Raw genomic sequence first — 21,034 nt, 5'->3', positions numbered from 1 at the left:
TTTTGGGAAATCTGGAGGGAGAGGTAGCTGGGAGCCAGTGGCCTAGATTATAAAAATCAAAGCCCCAAACCTGATTATAGTCAGAAGAATCCTAGGCGTGATCTAAAGCTAAGTTCCGTTGCTTTGTGATTCATGATGATCTAAGACTTTTCATCTGTTTTTCATTTTCTGCAGATTGTTAAGTTGGTTGCTATTATCGACAGTGTTTAAGTTTAAACAATTAAAATCAAGGTATAGAGTTACCTACGTATGCTGTGTTCAGATTTTGCTCATTTGTTGGCATATATTCATTCTGCAAAAGTTATATGGCGCAAGTTTACTTCAGATGATCTCTTACATAGTGGAAAGTATCTGAAGTCAGTTGGAGGGTAACAGAGTACTTTATGTAAAATTTCACTTTTACCTAAAAAATTGGATTAAGTATTATGGAATTTATATGAATTTCAAATCTGATATAATTTAGATTTTAAAATATTAGGCTTTGTAGTAGCATTCATTTGACTAAAGATTAAATTCCATAGCTTGAAGATTTCATATAGTTATAAATGATGAAGAAATCAAGAGACAAAAGCATAAAAATTAGAGTATAGTTTGAAGAAAAAAATCGGAAACAAAGAGAACTAAACTTTTAACTTTGAGAACTTGCATATTTTGGAATTCTAAAATGTTAGGAGCAAGGGATAAAACAAAGTTTCATCCCTTATGTTCTGAATTTCTGTTCATTGTGTTTTCTCTGTGATGAGGTTCTTTGTGAGACGCATTGTCCTACAGCTCTGTTGTCTTGGTGTGTGGGTGGTCCCTCCAGGCCAAAATACTGTTCACACGGTTCATGGAAATAATCTACTAGAAGTGTATAAATGCCCCAATGGCTTGTAAAAAAAATATTAAGATAGTGTTAAAGCATGAACTTTGAAATTCTTTTCTAAAGTTATCTGCATGAATTATGCCACATAAAATTGCTTCTTCAACAAAAGGATATTCCATTTGATTTTTCTGATTCTGGAAAGTACATTAATTTTTTTTATAGGTATATTCCATTTTAAAATGCCTCAATGAAATAAACCTTTTAAGAAGGATTGTCACATGTTTTCCACTAAGGATAAAGAAGGAGGTTAAATATAAGGCTTTAAACTAAAAGTGGGAGTAATTTTGTTGTCCTTTAGTTCTTACATTAGAAATAGGATACCAGAAGTCAGCTAAGTCTCCATAGCAATCATCTCTGTTTATGAGACGAATAACACATTTCAGTCTGGATTTTGGGAAGAATTCTTGAAAAGTGACAAAAAGTTAGCCCAAAATAACTGGTGTTTTGACTTGAAATTCAGTCATTGATTATTTTGCATTACAATGAGAAGGTGTGCCGTGACCACTGATTACTTTTACAGCTTTCCTATTTGAATTCTTGTCTGTGGGAACATAGGAAAAGAACGATTTTGTTGATTATACTGCAGTTTCATGTGGTTAACCCTAACGTATAATAAATTATGATAAAATACAGGATTTTTGTAATGATCTGGTAAGAAGATGGAGAAGATATTAAGGGTTCTGACTGATAAACATTGTCAACACATATGGAAAACCTGGATCATCAGTTACTTTTCCGAAAATTCAAACATGTGCAACTAAAAGAACCTCTTTTTGTGCAGTGTCTGGAGTACTGCCTGCCCCATTGTAGGTACTCAGTAAGTGTTTGTTGAGTAAATAAATGAAAGATATTTTTATTTGTAAGTTGGTTTTGAAAATTCAGTTTATAAGTTTTAGTTAAAAGAGCAGTTTCCTTCCCCTCAGCTTCCAGCACCTGACAACCCCTGATCTGTTTCTCTCCCTTCAATCTTTTTGCCTTTTTCAGAATGTCATTTAATTAGAATCTTGTGGTATTTAGTCCTATGTCTTCTTTCAGTTACAGTAAATCTTGTGAGATTCGTCTAGGTGATTGGGTATATTGGTAGTTCATTGTTTTTGTTCTGAGTCGATGTCTGTTGTATACTTCTTTTTTGTTGTTCATTCACCAGTCCTTAGGCATTTGAGTTGTTTACATTTGATGGCTGTTATAAATGAAGGTTCTATAAAATTCACGTACAGGTCTTTGTGTGGACATATGTTTTTGTTTCTCTTGGGTAAGTGCCTTGGAGTGGAATTGCTGGCTCGTATGGTAAGTGTATGTTTCACTTTATCAGAAACTGCCAAATTGTGTTGTAAAGTGGCTGTATGATTTTGGCTTCCCACCAGCAATGCATGAGAGTTGCAGTTGTTCCACATCCTTGTCAGCATTTGATATTGTCCATCTTTTTAATGTTAGCCATTCTAGTGGATACCTTAGTAATTTCTCCTTGTGGATTTATTTACATTTTTCTGATCACCAGTGTTGCCGAGCAGTTTCACGTGCTATTGGCCATTCATGTGGGGTCAGTGTCTGTTCAACATTTTGCTAACTTTTTATTGGGTTGTTTATTGGGTAGTAAGTGTTCTGGACACAGGCCCTTTGTTGGAGATATGTTTTGTAAACGTTTTTTCCCAGCCTGTGTCTTTGTTCTGCATTTTAAGCATTTTCATTTGACTCTTTTTATATAATTTTCATCTATGTAGTAAATCTATCTCCCCCGCTTATGCACACGTTGATCATTTATTTTCAGTTAGATCCTTATCATATTTATAACTATTTTAAATACCTTTAAATACTTGATACTTAAGAAAATCTGGGTCATCTTGGAATCTGGTTCTGTTGATTATGTCATCTACTAACAGTGGCTCTATTTTTTTCATTTTGTGTCTAGTAATTTTTTTTTTTTTTTTTTTTTTATGGTATGCGGGCCTCTCTCTGTTGTGGCTTCTCCCGTTGCAGAGCACAGGCTCCGGATGCGCAGGCTCAGTGGCCATAGTTCACGGGCCCAGCCTGTGTCTAGTAATTTTTAAATTGAATGTCAGGTATTGTGTGCTAAAGGACAACGGAGACTGAGGTAAATAATATTAACATCAATAAATGGTAACTTCTCTTTTTCCTTCAGGCCCTTAATGTAGGTATTTGTGTCAATATTGTCAGTAGTTGAGCTGAATTTGAATTTTGTTGCTGTATTTACTATGAGTACAAAACAGGCTTCAAATTTCTGCAGTGGTGGCCTGCTGCTAACTTGAGCGTAGGATGAGGTCTGGGGGGCAGCAAGGTTTTCTGAGTGTTCCCGATCCACCTCGATTTTCAGGTCAGTGCTGCATGCCTGGGCCGCAGGGCGCTTTCTGTGTTCTTGCCTCTTCCCCTGCAGTAGACTGCTGTTGCTTGTTACTTGGTTCAAGGTTCACGGTGGGGTGGAGGGTGAGTTGATATTCTCCCTTCTCCCTCAGCCTCAGTTTTAGGCAGGCCCTCTGTGCCTGAGCCTCAGGAAAGGGGCTTTCTCAGTGTTCCTGCCCTCTCATTTTAATTATTTTTGAAATCTGTATGATTAATTTTGATAGTATCTTGTTCCTTCAACATACTTCTGATAAATTCTTTTACATCTTTAAGCATAAATGGTCTATGTCAATTATTATAATATCTGTATTATTTTGGTGGTCTTTTTCTGTAGCTTATTGTTTCTGTTATTCCTCACTACTCATAGGTTTTCCTCTCACCTCTTTAGTGATTTTTTTTGATTGTGAGCTCATGTTCATTGGAATTTTTTTTTTTTTTGGGGTTTGCAGGCCTCTCACTGTTGTGGCATCTCCCGCCGCGGAGCACAGGCTCCGGACGCGCAGGCTCAGCGGCCATGGCTCACGGGCCCAGCCGCTCTGCGGCACGTGGTATCTTCCCGGACCGGGGCACGAACCCGTGTCCCCTGCATCGGCAGGCGGACTCTCAACCACTGCCCCACCAGGGAAGCCCCGTGTTCACTGGAAGTTTATCCATGAGAGTTTTTTGAAGAGTATGTTTAAATCCCTTTGCTCCACATAGTATTTGTCTCTCTGCCTGGGAGCACAGCCTTAGCCTAAGGCCATTTTAAACTAATTTGTTTTGTTTGTGAATTCTGTCACCAAGGGTGCATGAATATAGACTTGGGTTTAAGAATTCTCAGGGGATAGGGGAGGGGGCGGGAGGTTGGGGTTAGCAGATGTAAGCTTTTACATGTAGACTGGATAAACAACAAGTTCCTACTGTACGGCACAGAGAACTTTATTCAATATCCTACGATGCATCATGATGGAAAAGAGTATTAAAAAAAGAATATATATGTATAACTGAATCACTTTTGCTGTATAGCAGAAATTAACACGACATTGTAAGTCAGCTATACTTCAAAGAAAAAAAGTGTGAACACTGCTTTATTCTTTCAAAGGAAACAAAATTTAATCAAAATCCTATTTCCAAAACAAAATAAAAAGCTAATTTACTAGGGAAAGAAAGAGTGACGAGTTCACGTGAGGTCTGAGGAGTCAAATTTAACAGAGAAACTGCTTATAGGAATCTTGAAAAATGAATTTGAACTGCTAGATGAATACACTCGAGAAAAAAACGCTGTTGATGATGTTTGTTGTGCTCTGGTGTTGTGTCTTTGTGCTGGGCAGTGGGAAGTGTGCTGCTTAGAGTGGAGTCCCAGGCACACTGCAGTTCTTAACTCTGCTGGTCATACAAACAGAACCATGAGCTTAAAGCCACCAGTGGCCTTGGGCTTGGACAAAAGGAAATGCTGTTTTAGATGCAAGCTAGTATATGTAGGGTGGATAAACAACAAGGTCCTACTGTACAGCACAGGGAACTATATTCAATATCTTGTGATAAACCGTAATGGAAAAGAATATGAAAAAGAGTATATATATGTATAACTGAGTCAACAGTTTGCTGTACAGCAGAAATTAACACAACATTGTAAAGCAATTATAGTTCAGTAAAATTAAAAAAAAATTATCGGGGAGACTTTCTCTCTTTTCCCTTGTTCCACCAAGGAAAAGCCAGGCACTCATCACCATGGTCCATCATTAAGGGGGAGTTTTATTTTACTTCAACCTCTGGGGCTTTATGTGAGTGTTTTTGATGTGAACTTTATTTTCTGTTCTCTGACCGTGGTGTGTTAAAATCCAGGCTAAAGGCTACCAGGTAATAATGGACATTTCTGTGGCAAATGCTTACTCCAACTTCTGCTTATCTCTTTATCATTTCTGATTTCTAAAGAATTTCCTTACATTCCAAAATACATTTTTATTTTTTAAGATGTTTTCTACTGAAATGGCTTTATTTGAGTATCTGGTTTACCCTATTGCTGGAAGTGCAAGTTCTATATGCTATATTCTCATCCCTCTTGCTGTAGCAGTTAATAAACTGTGTCATAATCATGTAGTTTTGAATCCTTAGCCAAGCACAGAAAAGGTGGGAGGAGGTAGTATAAAGACTTTTCCGTTTATATTCAAGTGTATTTGAGCTGGAGACACATCATCAGTATTTATTAGCTGTGTGACACTGGGGAAATTACCTAGTTTTTGAGTCTGTTTCTTTACCTGTTAAATGGGATAGTAATGCCTACCTTTTACAGGACTAAAGACCTGACTAAATGAAGCAAGCTACAGAAAACCTCCCCCTTGGCGTTTCCCATATTAGGCATTCAAATGTTAAGATGATGCTTCCTCTCAAATGCCCAGTGAATTATTCACTATACACTTGTTTTCCCTTGAGTTCCCCTCTGCAAGGAACTTAAAATACAAAAATCTCAGCCATTTGCTCCATTTGCTCCTGTCTTCTCTATTTAATATTTAAGCCCTTTTGACAGATACATTGGAAGTGATAGCTTATTCTGCCTTTTCAGTGATGAACTAGAAAGAGAGGTTCACAATTAGGCCAGATTGAAAAAATCTCAATTCAGTGCAGCTTGACAGTTTCAAGGAAGGCACAGATGACTACTTGCCAAACTAGGATTTTATTTTCTACCTAATTGCGATGAGTTTTGTAGTTCTGTGGATTATAAACAGGATACAGAAGAAACTACTCATTTATTCCCTTTGGCCTTCTAGTTCTTTAAGAGCTAACTCGCAAAGAATGACATTTAAATATAGCCTAGATATACAATTTCTCACTTGCTATTAATGATGCTTCTTTACCAAACTTTAATTAATTAATTTTTTTTGCGGTACGCGGGCCTCTCACTGTTATGGCCTTTCCCGTTGCGGAGTGCAGGCTCCGGACGCGCAGGCTCAGCGGCCATGGCTCACGGGCCTAGCTGCTCCGCGGCATGTGGGATCTTCCCGGACCGGGGCACGAACCCGCGTCCCCTGCATCGGCAGGCGGACTCTCAACCACTGCGCCACCAGGGAAGCCCTTCTTTACCAAACTTAAAAAAAAATTTTTTTATTGGAGTATAATTGATTTACAGTGTGTTAGTTTCAGGTGTACAGCGAAGTGAATCTGTTATACATATATCCACTCTTTTTTTAGGTTCTTTTCCCATATAGGCCATTACAGTGTATTGAGGAGAGTTCCCTGTGCTATATATAGTAGGTCTAGTAGGTCTTTATTAGTTATCTATTTTATATATAGTAGTGTGTATATCTCAATCCCAATCTCCCAGTTTATCCCTCCCCTCCATCCCCTGGTAACGCGTAAGTTTATTTTCTACATCTGTAACTCTATTTCTGTTTTGTAGATAAGCTCATTTGTACCTTTTTTTAGATTCCACATATAAGTGATATCATATGATATTTGTCTTTCTCTGTCAGACTTACTTCACTCAATATGACAATCTCTAGGTCCATCCATGTTGCTGCAAATGACATTGTTTAGTTCTTTTTTATGGCTGAGTAATATTAACATTTCATTGTATATATATACCACATCTTCTTTATCCATTCCTCTGTTGATGGGCATTTAGGTTGCTTCCATGTCTACCAAACTTGTTACTGTGAAATCACCATAATGATTTATTTATTTTTTGTAGTGAAGATGTGAGGCACTTGAGGGAATTTTATGAAGTCAGTTCTCATTTGTTCACTGTAATCATGAAAAAAATATAGCAAAAAGTGGAAGTAGTTTTAATTTCTCTGTTCACGATGTTTTTTCCTTTAAAACTTAGATGTGTTGTCAAGTATCAAAACTTTTAAGTACTCTTTTAGGGTGGGAGAGCTGTTCCTTTTACTGCCTTCTTGTGGAATGGGTGAAGAAGAGTGAAATGGGACCAAGGCATGGAAGACAGGGTAGAGGTGGAGGAGGGGTGGGGGGAGAAGGAAGTCTGGGCGTCCATCATCAGTCCCTCGAAAACCAAATTCACCTTTTAACGTAATGGAAATGTTTAGCTGAGTCTTTTTATTTTGCATATGAGAGAATAGAGTGTCAGAGAGGTGACTTGTGAATATATAGGATTTATAGCTAGTTAATGGCAAAACCAGGAGCGAAGGGTACTCCTGACTCACAGCTACATGATCCAAGCAAGCTCTTTAATCTCCCTAAACTTCCTCTTCAAGTGTTAAAGGGGGTCACGCCTGCTTTAGAAGGTTATGTGGATGAAGTGTGGAGCTCGTGTGTGTGCTTATGAAGTGTTGATGTATACCAGGTGCTCCATCAATGTTTTTTTCCTTTGTCTCATCCTGACTTACTGTAAATTACTTTTTGGTGTAAACATAATAAGTAGAAAATTGGCAGTAAGCACAGAATTAAATATTTTATGGTTTTTCACTTTTTAACAAAATGCACAGGGTGCAGACTGGAAGTAAAACAACTTTTGGAAGATTCCCTGAATCATTTTAGCTTGAGAAAATGGAGTTTTATATCATCTTTAGATGCTCTGATTTCAGTCAGTGCATATTATTGCCTTGGGTCAGGTACATCAATTTATACAAAAAGCTGTTGTAACGACTTTTCCTTGCATTTTCTTCTGTGAAGTCCTCTTGTTGTGGGCTTCTGATCTTCACCGAATGTCCTTATAAAAGAAAGGGAAAATATCGATAAAGTTTCACACTTCAACTTTCCGCTCAGTGTTTTTCCAGATGAATTCACTGCGCTCTGAGTCTCACCTTTAGGACTGACCCTCGTCGCAAACAATCTTGACATTTTCCTTTAGCACAACCGCCTGTACCCCAGTAGCCACATTTGAGCTTTACATGACTTCATTTGCCCTTTTAATGAACACACATTCCAAGCATTGCATCAGTTTAAATGGCTGGCATGTGTAACTTGACATTCTCTTGTTTGGGAAAACTCAGTTTTATTGATGACATTGAGTCCTGGTGTTTGTTTACCACATTTATTGAAAGCACTTTGCTTTGGGCCAGTTTCAGTGTGCAAACCAGGACCCATCAACTTGTAAGATAAGATTTCTCTTCCCTCTCTAAAACTGGGGGGTGTAACTAGTTCAGTGTTTTTCCTGATCAGACCAGAGAAGAATTTACAAACTGAGGATTTGGGACCAGCCTTGTGCTCACTTAGCTGTTTCTTTTTCCTTTACTTTAACAACGGGGCTCTAAGAAGAGATAGTGGCTAGATGTTTACTTGAGGGATTAATAAACCTTTCTTTCGGAGTTTAAAAGGATTATCAAAAGTTTTATACAGGAAGGGTCCAAGCTGATAGCATGTACAGTAAGGAAAGCTACTTGTCTTATAATATTCCCCATACTATATGTTAAAAACTTCACTGCTGAAAATGAGCAATAAATTATGGTTTCCCAAGCAGTGAGTACGTAATTAAAATACTTATGCTACTAAATGAAAACTCTTTTCATATATAGTATTGACAGTATTGCTTGCCACATAAGAAGCTTTCTGTAAGGATTGGTTGAATAAATGAATGAGAGTTGATATTGAGTGTTGTAATTTGTTGTTGGTTTTGAAAATACAGTTTAATTAAAAGTCTTAATTAAAAGGATAATTTGAGCTAGGGCTCAAGGTGTGGCCTGTGGTCTGTTATGGTCAACATCATCACTAAGTCTCCAGAGAAGAGCCTAGGAGAGGAAGATGGAAAGAGGTTGGCTCCATGGGAAGGATTTTTCCTCTGCCTCCTTCTCTACCTGCTGCTTCAAGAAAAAGGAAACACTTTGACTGTCAGTCACTCAGGCTCTGACCGGCATAGTGTAGATCCTGTTGTTTGACAGAAAAGCTTCCATCCTCTCATCAGCTACAGCATCCCACTCATGTCAACATCTCCTTCACCCTGTCCACCATCCTGGAAGTGGATGCACAGCTTCAACTGATGATGTCATTCCTGTGACTAAATATGATCTCATACAGTCCATTCATCAGGTGGAACCCAGAGGAATATGAGGGCATCAGGAAGCTCAGCATGGCACCTGCGAGCCTGTGGCTTCTAGATACCTTTGAGTTCATGGATGTGGATCAGACACCTACAGGTCTCATGGTTTATGTCAACAGTGAAGGGCCATCAAATACGAGAAGCCACTGTGAGAGGTCCCCATCTGTAACCTGGACATCTTCTGTTTCCCCTTTGATGAACAGAACTTCACACTGCTCCTCGGCCCTTTCATCTAAACAGGTGGCCATCAGGCACAGGTCCAGCCTCTGCATGATGAACCTTCTGGTGCCTGGTGGTTTCCTGTTTGTCCTCAGTGCCTTCAGCTTCTTCCTGTTGGCAGAAAGACGATGACACTTCTCCTGGGCTCCACAACCTTTCTGCTCATGATGTATGACTTATTCCTGGCCACTGACACCCCCTCGTCAATGTCTGATTTGTCCTGTCTATCTCAGCCTGCCAGAGACCATGTTCATCACCTACTTGCTGTAGCTGGCCCCCACCCATGCCTCGGTAGCTCTATTTTCCGCTTCTGCACTGCACCAGCCCAAGAAAATGCTGCCCTTTTGCAGCCCAGAAAGGAAATAAGGGTCTAGGTCTCACCCCCGCTCACCTGCCTGGCCTGAAGGAGCCAGTGGAGTTGGTAGGGAAGTTGCCAGGTACCAGAGAGGCAGAGTTAAATGGATGCCCTGCATCAGCAAGGGCCAGTAGAAATGTGAGACTCAGAAGCAGCACTTGGTGGGCTTGTGGGTGCTGTTGAGCCACATGATGGGTACCCTTCTCTTTCACCTCTCCCTGCTCTTCTCGGCCTCTTCCATCATCATGGTCATTGTCTTCTGGAACCCCTCAGCAGGTGTCCACGTGCCAGCCCTCGTCTGGAGCTTCTCTTGCCTCTGGAAACTGGTCAGGCGCTCATGCCTGTCCAGATCCCAGCCCCCAGCCCTGGCAGCCGCCTTGTTTTTTAACCCAGTCCTTCTATGCAGTTTCAGACCAGGCCTGGATCGTCCTCTGCGCTCTCCAGAAGTCACGTCTTTGCCCCTACATGCCGTTGGCTCCCCTCAGCCAGCCCTGGAGCTCTCTCTGGCTCCTCAGGAATCAAGTTCCTGGACTTCTTTTGTTGAATCATCTCCCGTCAACCCTTCTGCAGGGGGGAAAAAAAGGGGACAATTCGACTTTTTTTTTTTTTAAGGTATATTTTTAGTAAATTTAACTAAGCCTTTAATAATTTTATAGTTACTAATTTTTGCCAAGAATGACCTAGGAATTTTCCTTAAGTAAAACACTTGTGTTTGATAGTGGAAATTAAGGATATAAGCAGTATTCCTAGGGAAACATTAAAAAAAAAACATTAATGAGTAACACAGTGTGACATTTGGTATGCCAGTGTTAGTTACCTACTTCTTAAATAGGTCCTAAAGACCTACCAATGTATCAAAATAAGAAAACAGTATCCAGGAACTTCCTTGGTGGCACAGTGGTTGGGAATCCGCCTGCCAGTGCAGGGGACACAGGCTCGAGCCCTGGTCCGGGAAGATCCCACATGCCGCAGAGCAACTAAGCCCCTGTGCCACAACTGCTGAGCCCGCGTGCCACAACTGCTGAGCCCGCGTGCCACAACTGCTGAAGCCTGCGTGCCTAGAGCCCGCAACAGAAGCCACTGCAGTGAGAAGCCTGCGCACTGCAATGAAGAGTAGCCCCTGCTCTCCGCAACTAGAGAAAGCCTGCACAGCAACAAAGACCCAGCACAGCCAAAAATTTTTAAAAAAAGGAAGAAAACGGTACCCATTAAAATGTTACATAATTCAGAATGACCATTATTTTCCCTGTATTAGCTGGAAGTTTCCCTGTTTTTTTCTTGAATTATCATGGTGTCATTGCTTAAAATGCATTACAGTAGTTCTGCTTAACCCGTTTTCTGCAAAGTCCATATTTTGGGCCCTTGATAATGATTTCATATGGCATAAAATATTAATTTTCTTGGTGATTGAATTGGTCAAATTCCTTAGTAGTCAACATTCATGGATTCACAGTAAAAGTGAAGATGTGAAGGAAAGTAAGGAAGAGTACATTTGTCTATATTATTGTAAAATTTTAGTGAATGCTTTTATAGAAATGCATTGTTTGGTTACTTAAGGCTTTTCTACCATTTTATTATAAAAATACAAAAATGTTGAAAGGATTATGCAGGGAATACCATATACCCACTCCTTACATTCTACAGTTTTTAAATATTTGCTTCATCACACATGGATCATCTATCCAGCCTTCTGTTTATTCATGAATCCATCTTTTTGCTGCATGTCAGACTGATGTGCAGACAGCACATGCATACCAATAACTGGCATTCAGTATTTGTTCATGGTGTTTTGTTGCTTTTAAATTTAAAATAAATGTAGCATTCACTGTGTTTTGACAGATGTGTAATATAAATCCATGTAACCCAAACTCTTATGAAGATATAAACCGTGACTTGAAAAAGTATCCTCCTACCCCTTCCCCTCAGCCCACTTGAATATCACACCCCAGCCGTTCTGGAAACCACTCTTCTGAGTTTTTTTTTAAACCAAAGATGAGTATTTTTTGTTCTAGAACATATCTTGAAACATACGGTATGTACTCTGTGGTGTAAGACTTCTTTCACTTAGCATAATGTTTTGGGGTTTCATCTGTATTGTTATGTATATCAGTAATTCATTCCTTTTTATTAATAAGTTGTATTACATCATATGAAACCCACCAAGGTTTATCTATTTCCTGACTGTTTCCCATTTTTGGCTATTATGAGTAAAGCTGCTGAGAACAAGCCATTTACTTGCTGGGTATTTCCATCTGATTAACTCAGGAGCTTAAAAGTTAGTCTATTCAAAATTGAGGTTACCCAGCTGTGTCTTCTCCCCAAGTCCCTGTGTCAGTGAATGGCACCGCCCTTCAAAGTGCTGTCCAAGGCATAACCTTGACTGCTTCGTGTCCCTGAGCTCTCACACGTCATCACATACCAAGTCCTGCCAGTACCGTCTTCATCACATTTACTCACTTTGCCATAGTGCTGAATCACGATCCTGTTTGAAGCCATCACCATTTTCATCTGGATTGCCACAGTAACCTCCTAACTAGTTTTCTTGCCACCTCTCTTGGCTCTCCCTCTATTACTTTCTCCACACTACTGTCAGGAATCTTTGAAAAAGCACACATTGGATCATGTTACTTACCTATTGAAAAATGTCTGGTTGTTTCCCATTGCTCTTAGGATAAAAAAAGTAAAATCCTTACCATAGTTTGCAAGGCTCTGCATCATTTGACTCTTGTCTCTTCCCTGGTTCTCATCTTTCTAACCACACTGGGTTTGCACGTCGCATAATGCTTCGCGCCTTAGGCTTTATCCTCCTCTGTCTTGGCTCAGTCTCTCTAATCGGGTCATTCCCATTGACCCACAATTCTGTTCTGGTGTCTCCCATTTTAAAGACAAAGAAAAACTGCCTGTATTAGTTGGGATTAGAATTGTCTATGGCAGCAGAAAATCAAATCAAAGCAAAATTTTTTTTTTTTTTTTTTGCGGTACGCGAGCCTCTCACCGTTGTGGCCTCTCCCGTTGTGGAGCGCAGGCTCAGCGACCATGGCTCATGGGCCCAGCTGCTCCGCAGCATGTGGGACCTTCCCGGACCGGGGCACGAACCCGCGTCCCCTGCATCGGCAGGCGGACTCTCAACCACTGCGCCACCAGGGAAGCCCCAAAATGATTGTTTTTAAAATAAGTTGGAAGATGATTTCTCCTGGAAGAATTGTGTAGCAGGACAGTGCAGGTCTGGGGTGGTGCCAGTGCTCCCCCAAGACCTCAGTAAACCAAATCGATTCTCCCTGTACAGTTTCCCACTCGTAGGTTATGGCCTTTTTATCTTCATAATCCAAGTTGGAACTTCAGAAATCACAGTCCAATCAGCAGAATGGAAGAAAGGACAAAAGACATCCACTCATTGGATGATGAGATTTCTCAGAATCTGCTAACATTTCCCTGGGCAGAACTGAGTTACCTGGCCACACCTATTTTTCAAGGAAGGCAGCTAGAAATCGGAGGTTCTAATTTGGGGAAAGTGGACAACTGGGGTAGGTATTTGCCATTGCCATACCTCCCTAGACCCCCACATTCCTCTCCAGCCACCGTCGTGTTTTTCTGTTTCTTTTTAGAATCAAAACTTGAAAGAGTTGTCTATTCATGATATTCTACTTGTTCAAAGCCCCTTCTCTTCTCAACTCACCCCAACTCCTGTGCTCACCCTAGTTGGTTGTGTCAAGGTTACCTGTGATCTCGGTGTTTCAAGAATATAAGGAATATGGACAAGTCTTATCTGATGTCATTTCTCAGTAGCTTTCAGTTCTTTTTCCCTTGAAGGACTTTCTCCGTATGTGGATCAGTCTTGAGCTTTTCATTCATCTTCTGTGACTTCATCGTCTGCCATCCTTCTGGAAACTCATTACCCTCTTATTTTTTCAGCATCTCCTATTCTACCCAATGCGTGAATGCTGGAATTTCTCAAGGTTTAGTTTTTCTGTTTTTTTGTTTTTTAATTGTAGTAATAGATACAAAGCATAAAATTTACCATAAAAATGTCACCATTTTTAAGTGGCATTAAGTATAGTCACATTGTTGTGCAACCATCCTCACCATCCACATGTAGTACTTTTTCAGCTTCCCAAAGTGAAACTCTGTAACCATTAAACAATAACTAGCCATTTTCCCCACCCCCACTTCCTTACAACTACCTTCCTACTTTGTCCCTTTGAATTCTCAAGGCTGGTTTTGCATCTAAATTGGGAGCACCGTGGGAATTCCCCCGCAGTCCAGTGGTTAGGGCTCCACGCTCTAAGGCTGAGGGCCTAGGTTCAGTCCCTGGTCGGGGAACTAAGATCCCATCCTACAAGCCGAGTGGCATGGCCTAAATAAATAAATAAATAAAAATAAATTGGGAGCACCTTTATCTCTTCTTTGTGCCCTTCCTATGCGAGACCCTCAGTTTCCATGACCTTAAATATCATCTGTAGAATTGCAAATTTATATTTTTGATCAGATTTTTTCCCTTCAATCCCTAGGTTCTTAAAGCTTTAGCTTGGTATTTCCACTTGGATGGAAATCCACTTCAACAGCTCATAGACTTTAAAAAATATATAACTTGTCTAAAACTTTTATTTTCTCAGTCTCATTTGTTCTTCTCCTTTCTTCCAAGCTCAGCTATCCAGTTATTTAAACCAGAGACATGCCTGATAACTTAATAACTTCCTTCCCCTCTACCCCCCACCCCCCAATCAAATCAGTCATTAGGCTTCTGAGTTCTACGCTCAGTACATGTTGATTTGATTCACTTTTCTTCATTCTACCTTCCTAACCTTCACCATGCTCCCATCATCTCTTGCCTGACAATTGCAATGTCCTCCTAACTCATCTCTCTCCTCCCAGCCCGGATCCCTTCAATGTGTTCTTTTAAACACAAATAGAGTCATGTTCCTCCAAGTCTTAAAACCCTTCATTGCCTTCCTAGTACTCTTAGAATAAGATCTAAACTCCTTACCATGGCTTTCCAGGCTTTGATGAGTTGGCCCTTACTGTCCTCTCCACCTCACGTGTTGCCACTTTCTCCTTCCAGTCTGGTCTTCTTTCAGTTCCTTTAACACCGAGTTCCCTCCTGCTTCAGGGCTTTTGGGCTGTGTGGTACTCCCCTCCTGCAATGTTCCGTATGTATTTTTGACATCCTTCAGGACTTGGCTTAAATGACCCTTTAGAGACCCGGAGGGATTGCCCCAGCCAATATTAAGTAGAAACCCTCTTATTGTTCTGATTCAGAGCATCCTGTTCTTTTTTAACCCCCCCCCCCATGTTAAACAATGATTTCTTCCCCTTCTTTCTTCATTTCCCCCAGTAGGTTTATTTTATTATTATTTACAAAAATTTGTTCCTTTTCCCCAGTAGATTGTAAATGTTACCAGGGACTGTTTAAATTCTGTTCCCTGTGACATACCTAATGTTTAACGCAATGACTGACACACATTTGGCAGGCAGGACGTATTTGTAAATGAACGAAAGCCCATCCCTCTCCTTGGCATGGTTTGTGTTCCCCCTTGTGTTACCCCCTTGTGTTCCCCCCATGGTTTGTGTTCCCCCCTTGTGTTACCCCCATGGTTTGTGTTCCCCCCTTGTGTTCCCCCCATGGTTTGTGTTCCCCCCTTGTGTTCCCCCCATGGTTTGTGTTCCCCCCTTGTGTTACCCCCATGGTTTGTGTTCCCCCCTTGTGTTACCCCCATGGTTTGTGTTCCCCCCTTGTGTTACCCCCATGGTTTGTGTTCCCCCCTTGTGTTCCCCCCATGGTTTGTGTTCCCCCCTTGTGTTACCCCCATGGTTTGTGTTCCCCCCTTGTGTTCCCCCCATGGTTTGTGTTCCCCCTTGTGTTACCCCCATGGTTTGTGTTCCCCCATTGTGTTACTCCCATGGTTTGTGTTCCCCCCTTGTGTTACCCCCATGGTTTGTGTTCCCCCCTTGTGTTACCCCCATGGTTTGTGTTACCATGCTTCATATTGTGGCTCGCTTTTTTGAAGGCTGCCTTCCCTGATTAATAGACTACATGGCATCTCTGTATCAGATGGTATCATTGCAACTTTTAAGTTTCTTTCTTGAAAATTCTTATGCTTTCTAATTATACATTGGGCAGGGTTGTTTGTTTCCCTGACTGTACTGTCAGCCTCATGAGAGCAGTGGCCATGGCTGTTTTCATCAATCATTGTTTCCCATCAGATGAGCATCTTGCTCCACACTCATCTTGTTTCGTACATGAGCTCATAGTGGTGAAAATATACCTCACCGACTGGTTGACATTTCATACTATGATAGTTATATACCATTTTATCAGATGTGACTAGGTGCTGGAGATGGAGGATATATGGAGAGAATCTTCATTTCTTGAAACCAGAATTTGGAGAGTTGAGTGATTTTTAATTGGATTCTCCTTAGATGGTAAGAACCTAAAAATTTGCAAGAGAAAAACTGTTTGGAACTTTCATCCTGAGCATCACATGAAGACATCTGAAATATTGCCAAGTGCAATTCTTCACTGTTGAGGATTAATGAAATCCTGGTCCATCTGCATGTTTGTCTTTCCAAGTCTCCCTTGTGACATCATTAGTGAGCTTAAGCCTCCAGAGAAGCTTCTTTGGAAATTTTCATAATCAATTAAATTCATTTTTGAAATGTGTAAATTCTTTGAATGTTACTCATAACTTTTTATGGGCACCACACATTTTCCTATATCAGAAAGATTTAAAATTACTTTTGCAGAAAAATACATTTGGAGTACAGTAGATATTTTCTACCATGCCATATAAATTCAGTGGGGTAACACTTTATTTTTCTGGCATGTTCTCGGAAGGAATGATTTCCAACATCAATTCAGGAAAGTCTAGTGGTTTTAAAAATCCTACCATGTGCAAGGGGATTTGCCTATCACCTTGTGTTAATTGGCCTCAGTTTCCCAACAGCTTTTAGCTCTAGGCCTCTCCACCATATACCCTCAACCAAAAGTCAGGTGCTGGGCTATAAAGCTGTCTGTTCATTCCTTCTTTATAAGATCAAAGCCTAGCTAGTTATAAAATGCCCGGGGCCCCAGCTTTTCTGATTCTGGTAGAAGTACTGTTTATTCACTCTTTTGAGTATTACCACAGTCCTGATATTTTTCCTTGAACCCATTTCAGGTAAACAGAAGACAAATGGATCACTTGCTGGTTATATTTGGCATACAGCGTGTTTAGTTTAGGCCATATCATATTCATTCAGACAGTGATTTTGATATAAATGATGTGTCTGCCAACATTTTAAAATTAAGGAGATTTTACATAACCAATCTGTTTTGGTAGCTTTTCTTGAAAAATCTGGAAGGCTGGCTGTTTTGGGCCAGCTCCTGCACATGCTAGTTGGAGCTGGTGATATCAAGCAACCACCTTGGACAGGACAGGTGGTCTCCTGTTTGGTACACCCTGTACCACTCCCTGTTGTTTCCCTGACACTGAGGTCAAGTGTCAGTTACCATTTATCCTTGTTGTACTATTGGTTTTCTCATGGTACAATAAAATAACTCTTGTACCCCTGTCTGTCAGTCTAGGGGAAATGTGAGTGAGGGGTAGACAGTGAATTCCAAGAAAATGAGAGAAGGTATATTTCTTTGGGGAAATGAATAACTTTTATATGTCTGTTTTTTTCTTTTGTAGAATGTCTATTTGAATTAAAAGCATGCACTATGCCCCTTCATTGTTAACAGTTCCTTTCCTGGTTCCTATAGACATACGAATCAGGGACTTCGGATTAGATGCATGATCCTATAAAAAGAAAATTTGGGTCCCTCAGAGGACAGTATATTGATCTCCTCGAAGCTTACAGCTCTCTTGGAGTGAAATTCCCAGGTATCCTGTCTGTGACTTGTCAAGAGGGTAGCTGTTTCTGGCTTTCCCAATAATTAGGCCTTATAGGACGTGGCAAGTTCAGTATAAGTCAAGCAAACTTTGCCATAAGGATTGTATATTATAAAAAGGGTATTGAACCATTTTTAAAAATAGTAATGTCACATAACTGGTTAGAGACAATACAGCAGCTCTGAGGAGGGAAAGATTACATCTGATTGAGGGGATCTTGAAGTTGCTTTTATGTTTCGCCTTGAACAAAGGGTAGAAAATCAGCAGCAGGAGACAGTGAAACCGTAGAACAGTTTGAATAAAGGAAAAAAATTGTAGGGATCAGGTGTGGATAGGACAGTGGCTAGAGGTGTTGATGAAAGTAGAGGAAACTGAGGAAAAGCAAAACCAAAAAGGTGGGTTGAGGCCTGGTTATGGACAGTCTTAAACACTAGGCCAAGAAGTTTGCACCTAACTTAAGGCATAATGAATAAACACTGGCTGACTTTTGAATTAGGGGAGGGACTTATCAGAGCCTATGACTTGAAGGGGAAAAGGCTGGAAGTGCTGCCACCAGTGGTGAAAGAGAGAGAATCACTAGGTCTGTGCAGCTTCTTGGTTATGGTAGTGTTGGGGGATGGGCAGCGGGGAGGGAGGAGCTGGAGGGGAGGGGTGGGGTAAGGTTTTGAACAGATGGAGTCGAGTATGGATGTCCGAAGGAGGACCTGGTTTGGAAGGCGTATCCGATAGGATGCTTTCAGTTTCAAGTAACAGGTTGGCTCTGACAACACGAACATGTGTGGACTTACGTTACTGAAGAGTGCAGAGATAAGTGGGCTTCAGGAATGGTTGATCAAGAAGCTTCATGATGTCATCCAAAGCTCAGATGTTCCCTGACTCTCAGCTCTGCCTTCCACATGGGTGGCTTTATCCGGAAGCTGATCCTCCTCATGGTCACGGGTGGCAGCCTGTAGGAGTCGGGCTCCATTTGTCTTTGTTCACATCTAGTGGGATAGAGAAAATGTTTTCAGAAATTCTCTTACAAAAGCCTGAAAGCTTCATTCTCAAAAGCTTCCATTAGACCACTTCCCACTTGTCTTTGGCCCAAATTAGATTACATGACTGACTATTCTTTTTATTAACTGTGGTATAAAATTTAATATCTTAACCTTTTTTTGAGGTAACATTGGTGTATACCTTTATGTAAGTTTCATGTGTGCAGCATTACGTTTTGACTTTTGTGTATGCTACAACATGCTCACCATCAAAAGTTTAAATTTTCTGTCACTATACAGTTGACCCACTGTAGCCATTTCATCATTCCCCCCACCCCCTTCTGCTCTGGTAACCACTAACCTATTCTTTGTATCTATGTGTTTTTTTTGGTTTAGATTGGTTTGTTTATTTTGTTTTTGTTCTTTTATGTTCCATATACAAGTGAAATCTTACAGTATTTGTCTTTTTCTGTCTGACTTATTTCACTTAGGATAATACCCTCAAGCTCCATCCATGTTGTCGGAGATAACTACGTTCTCTTTTTTCTGGCTGAGTAGTATTCCATTGCATATAAATATCACATCTTCTTTATCCATTCTTCTGTCCATGGGCACTTAGGTTGTTTCTATATCTTGGTTATTGTAAGTAATGCTACCATGAACATAGGGGTGAGTTTATCTTTTTGAATTAGTGTTTCATATTCTTTGGATAAATACCTAGAAGTGGAAAAGCTGAATCATATGGTAGTTCTATTCTTAAATTTTTGAGTAATCTCTATTGTTTTCCATAGTGACTGCTACCAATTTACATTCCTCCACCAGTGTATGAGGGTTCCCTTTCTCCACATCTTCTCCAACACTTGCTATTTCTTGCCGTTTTGATACTATCCATTCTGATGGGCATGAGGTGATATATCACTGTGGTTTTGATTTGCATTTTCCTAATAATTAGTGATGTTGAACATCTTTTCATGTATATTGTCTTTGGAAGAATGTCTGTTCAAATCCTCTGCCCATTTTTCAATCTGTTTTTTTTTTGTTGTTGTTGAATTGTGTGAGTTCTTTATATATTTTGGATATTAACCCCATATTGAGGATATGATTTGCAAATATCTTCTTCCATTTGGTAGGTCATCTTCTCATTTTTTGGTTGTTTCTTTTGTTGTGAAGAAGCTTTTTGATGTAGTCTCATTTGTTTATTTTTGCTTTGTTTCCCTTGGCTGAGGAGACATACTAAGAAAGATATTCCTAACACTGATGTCAAACAGCATACTGCCTATGTTTTCTTATAGGATTTTTATGGTTTCAAGTGTTACATTCAAATTTTTAATCCATTTTGAGTTAATTTTTGTGTATGTGTAAGATAGGTCTGGTTTCATTCTTTTGCATGTAGCTGCCCAGTTTCTCCAACACCATTTATTGAAGAGGCTCTCCTTTCTCCATTGTATTTTCTTTGCTCCTTTGTCATAAATTTATTGTCTATATATGTGTGGGTTTATTTCTGGGCTCCCAGTTCTTGCTTGATCTGTGTGTTTGTTTTTCCACCAATACCATGGTGTTTTGATTACTATGGCTTTGTGATCGTATAATTTGAAATCAAGGAGTGTGCTACCTCCAGCTTTGTTCTGTTTTCTGAGAATTGCTTTGGCAATTTGGGGTTTTCTGTGGCTCCATAAAAATTTTAGGATTGTTTGTCCTAGACCCGTGAAAAACGTTGAGACTGTGTTGAGTCTGTAGATTATACTTTGGGTAATATAGACATTTTAACAATGTTAATTTTTCCAATCCTGGGAGCATGGACTATCTTTCCATTTCCTTGTATCATCTTCAATTTCTTTCAACAATGTCTTACAGTTTTCAGTGTACAGGTCTTTCACCTCCTTGGTTAAATTTATTCTGAGGTATTTTATTCTTTTTGTTGTGATTGTAAATTGTTTTCTCAATTTGTCTTTCTCCTAGTTCATTGTTAATATACAGAAATGCAACAGATTTTTGTATATTGATTTTGTACCCAGGAGCTTTACTGTATTTGTATATTGTTTCTAGTAGTTTTCTGGTAGAGTCTTAATGGTTTTCTATGTATAAAATCTTGTCATCCACAAATAGTGCCAGTTTTACTTCCTCCTTTTCAATTTAGATGCCTTTCATTTCTTTTTATTGCCTAATTGCTCTGGCTAGGACTTCCAGTACTTTGCTGAATAAGAGTGACGAGAGTGGGCATCTGTGTCTTGTTCTTGATATAACTTTTAGTTTTTCACCAGTGAGTTTGATGTTAGCTGTAGGTTTGGCATATATGGCATATATACATGTTGAGATATGTTCCTTTTATACCCATTTTATTGAGTTTTTAAAACGTAAATGGGTATTGAATCTTGTTGAATGCATTATATGCATGTATTTGGATGATCATATTATTTTTATCCT

General features: G+C 39.9%; 1 protein-coding gene and 1 pseudogene across 1 annotated transcript in view; both read left to right on the top strand.

Annotated features, from left to right (window-relative positions):
- BICC1 (BicC family RNA binding protein 1) overlaps positions 1 to 21,034 on the top strand; it is a 295,894-nt gene that overhangs the window by 134,164 nt on the left and 140,696 nt on the right. The window lies entirely within an intron of this gene.
- On the top strand, positions 8,851 to 14,284 carry LOC115845735 (5-hydroxytryptamine receptor 3C pseudogene; annotated as a pseudogene).

The sequence above is a fragment of the Globicephala melas genome, chromosome 16 (assembly GCF_963455315.2).
Source record: "Globicephala melas chromosome 16, mGloMel1.2, whole genome shotgun sequence".
NCBI lineage: Eukaryota > Metazoa > Chordata > Mammalia > Artiodactyla > Delphinidae > Globicephala > Globicephala melas.
This window is presented reverse-complemented; position numbering and strand designations above follow the sequence as displayed.